The following is a 6842-nucleotide window of genomic DNA, read 5'->3' on the forward strand; positions in this document are numbered from 1 at the left end:
GCTTTACAGTTACTCTCCAAAAAACATGTCTCCATTAAACTGAATGGAGGTTGGAGCTAGAGGCTATTAATAGCAACTGTCAGTGGTTGCTATAGGAACAAAAAAAACTGTATAAGAAGCTTATGTGTGAGGTAATAAGATGTCAGTGATGAGACGGATAGAGAGAGACAGAAAAAGACAGACAGAGACAGACAGACCTGGAAAGAGACAGACAGAGACACAGACAGCCAGACGGGGAAAGAGACAGAGAGATAGAGACAGACAGGCAAAGAGACAGACGGGCAAAAAGACAGCCCTAGAAAGAGACAGCCCTGGAAAGAGACAGACCTGGAAAGAGACAGACTGGCAAAGAGACAGACTGGCAAAGAGACAGACCTGGAAAGAGACAGCGATGGAAAGAGACAGACGGGCAAAGAGACAGACGGGCAAAGAGACAGACCTGAAAAGAGATAGACCTAGAAAGAGACAGACCTGGAAAGAGACAGACAGGCAAAGAGACAGACTGAAAAAGAGACAGACGGGCCAAGAGATAGACCTGGAAAGACATAGACCTGGAAAGAAACAGCCCTGGACAGAAACAGCCCTGGAAAGAGACAGCCGGGCAAAGAGACAGCCCTGGAAAGAGACAAACCTGGAATGAGACAGCCGGGTAAAGAGACAGCCAGGGGAAAGAATCAGACCTGGAAAGAGACAGACAGGGAAAGAGACAGATGGGAAAAGAGACAGACGGGGAAAGAGACAGACGGGGAAAGAGACAGACCTGGAAAGAGACAGATGGGGAAAGAGACAGTCGGGGAACGAGACTGACAGACAGCTAGAGACAGACACAGAGAAAGACAGAGACACAGAGATACAGACACAGAGATAGAGAGAGACAGAGACAGACAGAAACTCGAAGAGAGACAGTTACTATCCCAGGCAACGCCCGGGTACTTCAGCTAGTAAATAAATAAACAATTGTTACATAGTTGCATAGGTTGAAAAAAGACCTAGTTCCATCTAGTTCACCTTCCTCCTCCAAATATACATTTTGTTGTTGTTGTGCATTTATATCATTCATTGATCACCGTATCAGGGACAAAAAGAGCAGATATTGATAAATGTAGAATAATACACCTAGGACGGTGTGATCTCATTGCATGTAGGATAGTACAGACGCCAGGCCATGGGGGCTCGGCACTCCTACGCCAGAGAGAGTCAGTGTGTGCGTAGGCCTTCGGGTGGGGTATGTGACACTTACTATTTTCTTTGGGTTGGTGTCCAAAACTCCGCTGCCGATCCCAGTCGTAGATGCAGTAGACAAACACGTGACATTGGGGTTCTCTTGGTAAACCAAAGTTGAACAGTTTATTTTCTTTTTCACCATTATGACACATGGCCTCACTCCTATGGTTCTGCTGGTGTGTTTTCTCTAGTCCCTTCCACGACAGCATAGGAGGTTGTCTCTCCACGCCCTAATTGGGACAGGAAGTTCAAGAGGTTTAAAAGGACCCTCCCACCTCCCACAGCCAGTGTCTTTCCTGTCCCCATGGGGCATGGAGAGGTTTTGTTTTTCTCCTATGCTGTGGTGGCCGGCGAACTACAGTATATATTTTTTTTTTTCTTTTTCCTTTTTCCCCTGTTACCTTAAGCCGGACAGCATCGGTCGGGCCTTCACCGCTCCTCCCTTGCTGTTCCCTCACGCTGTGGGGGACCGCTGCTCCAGCCTTCCGGATCCCCCTGAGGGGTGATGCAGGCTGTTGAGCTCCCCGGCCGGCGTCCTCCCTGAGCCGCCGGCCGCTTCCCGCATGCATGCTGCCGGAGCGATCCGGAAGTGCTCCCGGGGGCGGGACTTCCGGTCTTGCGGACTTCCGGTCGAGCGCTTCCGGTTTGCGGAGGCAGCGTGGAGGCACGCCGAAGGTGACACGGCCTGCCCAGGACCGGATGCGGGAGGCGGGGAACGTGCACCATCACTGGGGGGGCAGGCCCTTGTGCATAAGGGCTGCCACGAAGACATCAGATCATGGTAAGCAACCGTGCTCCCTGTCATGTCTTCCGCTGCAGCTGCATCTGCAGAACCCAGTGTGCCCCCTGCTACTGTGAGTATGGAGGGGAATGGTCCCTCGGACATAGGTCTCATCAGATGATTTATGGCTCTATGGTCTGTGTTTTCTAGGAGGAAAAGGCCACCAAGAAAACTGACAGAAATGAAAAACCAGAGAAGCCTGAGAAGTCAGAAAAAAACTGACAAATCCGATAAGCCTGATAGACCTGACAGAGTGGAAAAAATTAAAAAATGTCCTATCTGTATAAAGAAGCTCCCTGCAGTATGGGATAAAAAGCTTTGCCAGCAATGTACGGACCAGATTATTAGGGCCGAACAACCATCTCTGATAGATGAGTTGCGGTCCATGATGCAACAGGAGATTAGGGCCTCTCTGGCCTCCCTTCCTGCTCCTGGCCCTGCTCCTGACCCTGCTCCTGGCCCTGCTCCTGGCCCTGCTCCTGGACCCTCTCCTCCAAAAAAGAGGAGACTCCAGTCGACCCCATCTGATCAGGAGGACGCTGATTCCACCTCTGAGGGTCCTGATGAAGGATTTCCATCTGGGGGGTCTGACCAGTCCTTTCTATTTCACTCTGAAGAGTTGGGGGATCTTATTGGGGCAGTTAGGAGCACTATGGGTTTAGAAGAAGTGCAGTCTCTTCCTTCAATCCAGGACGAAATGTTTGCTGGCCTGAAGTCAGTCAAACAGTTGGGATTCCCAGTTCATGCCAATGTTTTGGATATTGTCTCTCAGGAATGGGAATTTCCTGAGAGGCGGGTAAGGAGTGACCTTAGACGCCGGTTTCCTCTGGAACCTTCGGGACTGCATTGGGAGGTTCCAAGAGTAGACGTTCAGGTGGCTAGGGTAGCTAAGCAAACGGCTCTTCCCTTTGAGGATACTTCCCAACTGAAGGATCAGATGGATAGGAAGGTAGAGGGCCTGATGAAGCGGTCCTGGGAGGCATCGTCTTCCTCTATTCAAGCCAACATTGCCTCCACCTGCGTATCCAGGTCCCTAATTAGGTGGTTAGACCAGTTGGAGGCTCATATTTCCCAAGGGACCCCTAGGGAGGAATTACTGGAATCCCTTCCCTTGCTTAGGAAGGCTACCTGTTTTCTGGCAGATACCTCGGTGGAATCTGTCCGTCTGGCAGCCAGGACCTCGGTGCTTTCTAACTCTGCCCGACGTGCCCTCTGGCTTAAGGCCTGGAGCGGAGACTCCACCTCCAAAATGAGGCTTTGTTCACTTCCGTTTAAAGGGGATTTAGTGTTTGGGCCTGCCCTGGATGATATCCTGGACAAGGCGACCGATCGTAAGGCCTTGCCCAATCCTAGACCTAACAGGAAGCGGTCCTTTCGTCCCTCGATGCCTCAGGCCTCCCAGCCCAGAGGGAAAGGGAAGGCTGGCAGTTGGAGCTATCCCAAAGGTAGAGGGAGAAACATCCTCATCCCTCCCCATCAGCAACGTCCTCAGCAGGACAAACAGTGACTCGGCCCGGGTGGGGGGAAGACTCTCAGCGTTTTTTCCCCAGTGGCAGTCCATAACCACTTGCCAATGGGTTCTGAAGATCATCTCGGACGGTCTTCTCATAGAATTCCTTTCCCCCCCTCTTCCAGGTCTCCGAGTCACTGCGCTGGCGTCACCGGGTTCACAGGCTCTGTTGTACACAAAGATTATAGAGCTAGTGCACTCAGGGGTCGTTTCCCCAGTCCCGAGTCAGGAAGAAGGGGTAGGACACTACTCCCGTCTCTTCCTGGTCAAGAAGCCATCCGGCGACCTCCGTATCATTATCAATTTAAAACGTCTAAACCGTCAGGTCAGGTACCGGCGGTTCAAGATGGAGTCGGTGAAATCAGCTATTCCCCTGATAGGTCTACACCATCAGATGGCCTCTATAGATCTGAAAGACGCCTACTTCCATGTACCCGTCCATCCGGAACACAGGCAATACCTCAGGTTTGCGGTGCTTCACGGGGAGGAAGTACTTCATTTCCAATTCAATGTACTTCCCTTCGGGATCTCCTCAGCTCCAAGGATCTTTTCCAAGATCATGGCAGAGGTGGTCGCCTTCATAAGATTGCAGGGTATCTGTCTGGTTCCATATTTGGACGACTTTCTTCTCATGGCTCCATCTGCTCCAACCCTCCGGAGCCATGTGGAAAGGTCTTTGGGAATCCTTCGGTCTCTGGGATGGATTCCCAATCTCAAAAAATCACAGTTAACCCCCTCCTCCACTCGGCAGTTTCTCGGAGTGCTGCTGGACTCCGACAGACAGGCATCTTTTCTCCCAGAGGGCCACAGGATAGCTCTGTTAGCCAAAATATCAAAGCTTCGCAGGCAGGCTCGCCCGACGCTGCGAGCGGCTATGTCAGCTCTGGGTTCCATGACATCCTGCATTCCTTCAGTCAGGTGGGCTCAGGCCCATTCTCGGTGTCTCCAGGATCATATCCTGACACATTGGGACAGACTCCCGTCATCCCTAAACAGAAGGTTTCGCCTCTCGGAGTCCGTCTCCTCATCCCTTCTCTGGTGGCTGAGTCCCGCCAACCTGCGGGTGGGGGTTGCCTGGACTCAGAATCCCCTGGTTACACTGACCACAGATGCCAGCCTACGAGGATGGGGGGCAATGGTGGCCAATTCCCCATTTCAAGGGGTCTGGAGTCCTTACGTCAGCTCCCAATCCTCCAACTACAGGGAGCTCAGGGCAGTCAGGGAAGCCCTCCTTGCAGCTCAGGACCTCGTCCGGGACTCTCACGTCCTGGTATATTCAGACAATGTCACAACAGTGGCACATCTCCGCCATCAGGGCAGTACCCGCTCAGGCGCCCTGAAGTCAGTATCCTCCCGAATCTTTCAATGGGCAGAACAATCTCTGCTCTCCCTTTCTGCGGTCCATCTGAAGGGCTCCCTCAATCTTCAGGCGGATTTCCTGAGTCGTCGGGATGTTCATCCAGGGGAATGGAGCCTGGATCAGGCGGTGTTCTGCTCTCTAGTGGCAAGGTGGGGTGCACCAGAGGTGGACCTCTTTGCCTCGGCAGGGAATCGCAAGGTCGCAACATTTTTCTCCCTGAACCCAAGGGACGGGGCGTTAGGGGTAGACGCTTTCTGCCACAGTTGGTCCTTTCGCCTCGCTTACGCGTTCCCCCCTCTTCCTCTTCTCGCACGGGCCCTAAGGAAGATCAGAGACGAGGGGGTCCCAACTATACTGGTAGCCCCTCTGTGGCCCCGGAGGAGTTGGTACAGCCTGGTCATGACGCTAGGAATCGACGGCCCAGTCCTCTTCGGTTCGGACCCCAGCTTACTGTCACAGGGTCCGATTTTCCATCCGGCTCCCCAGAAACTCAACTTGGCTGCCTGGCTTCTGAGGCCCGGGCACTGAAGGCCCAAGGGCTTTCTGACAAAGTTGTGGCTACGCTACAGAAGAACCGTAAACCTGTGACTAATAGTATATACAACAAAATCTGGAAGAGATTTTCCTCCTGGTGTGGTTCTCGGCCTCCTGACCCTCTTCGGCCTAATATTGCGCAGATTCTGGACTTTCTCCAGAGTGGTTTAGACTTAGGTCTTAGGCCTAGCACCCTGAAAGTTCAGGTGTCAGCACTCAGTGCAGTCTTTGACACGGCTCTGGCAGATCATCGTTGGATCCGTCGGTTCTTTGTGTCCGCTGGTAGACTCTGTCCACGTCAGAGGGTCCTGACGCCTCGCTGGGATCTCAATGTGGTCCTTGCAGGACTATCTCAGTCTCCGTTTGAACCTCTGTGCTCTTGTAACATTCGTTCCCTTTCTCACAAGACTGCTTTTCTTGTGGCTATTACATCTGCTCGCAGAGTCGGCGAACTTCAGGCTTTGTCTGTTAGGGAACCTTACCTGACCATCAGAGATGACAGCATTGTTTTTCAGCTGGACCCTTCCTTCCTTCCCAAGGTGGTTTCGGATTTTCACCGTTCGCAGTCCATCGTCCTGCCTTCCTTCTGTCAGAATCCTCGGACTCCGGGTGAGGAAGTGTTTCATTCTTTGGATGTCCGTAGGATAGTGTTGCACTACCTAGAGGTTACTGCTTCTTGGCGCCTTGATTCTAACCTGTTCATCCAGCCCTTTGGCCGCAATAAGGGCAAGAAGGTGGCTAAGAGTACCGTCGCCAACTGGATTGTGCGAGCGATTAGAGATGCATACCTCGCTCAGCATCTCTCTCCACCTACTGGATTCACGGCGCACTCCACCAGGGCTACATCTGCCTCCTGGGCCGAACGGGCAGGGGCCTCCCCTGAGCAGATCTGCAAGGCGGCTACGTGGTCTTCGCTCCATACCTTCACGAAGCATTATCGTCTGGATCTGGATTCCAACAGGGATTTGGCCTTTGGCAGGAAAGTCCTGCAGGCTGTGGTCCCCCCCTAGGTATCAATTCTTTGGTATTCCTCCTATGCTGTCGTGGAAGGGACTAGAGAAATAAGAATTATTCTTACCGATAATTCGGTTTCTAGGACCTTCCACGACAGCAGGTAATTCCCTCTCCTATGTATTCATATATTCCTGAATGTGTAGTACTTCTCATATGCTATGGATTCTTTGTAAGACACTGGCTGTGGGAGGTGGGAGGGTCCTTTTAAACCTCTTGAACTTCCTGTCCCAATTAGGGCGTGGAGAGACAACCTCCTATGCTGTCGTGGAAGGTCCTAGAAACCGAATTATCGGTAAGAATAATTCTTATTTTTGGGGTATTTTGTCTCAGCCTATCCCCACTATCTTGGAACTAGTCTGCAAGTTTCCGGCATCTGTGCCTCCGTTTCACCACTCATATTCTCACCGCTGTCCACTTCT

Source organism: Anomaloglossus baeobatrachus, chromosome 11, assembly GCF_048569485.1.
Source record: "Anomaloglossus baeobatrachus isolate aAnoBae1 chromosome 11, aAnoBae1.hap1, whole genome shotgun sequence".
In the NCBI taxonomy this organism is placed as follows: domain Eukaryota; kingdom Metazoa; phylum Chordata; class Amphibia; order Anura; family Aromobatidae; genus Anomaloglossus; species Anomaloglossus baeobatrachus.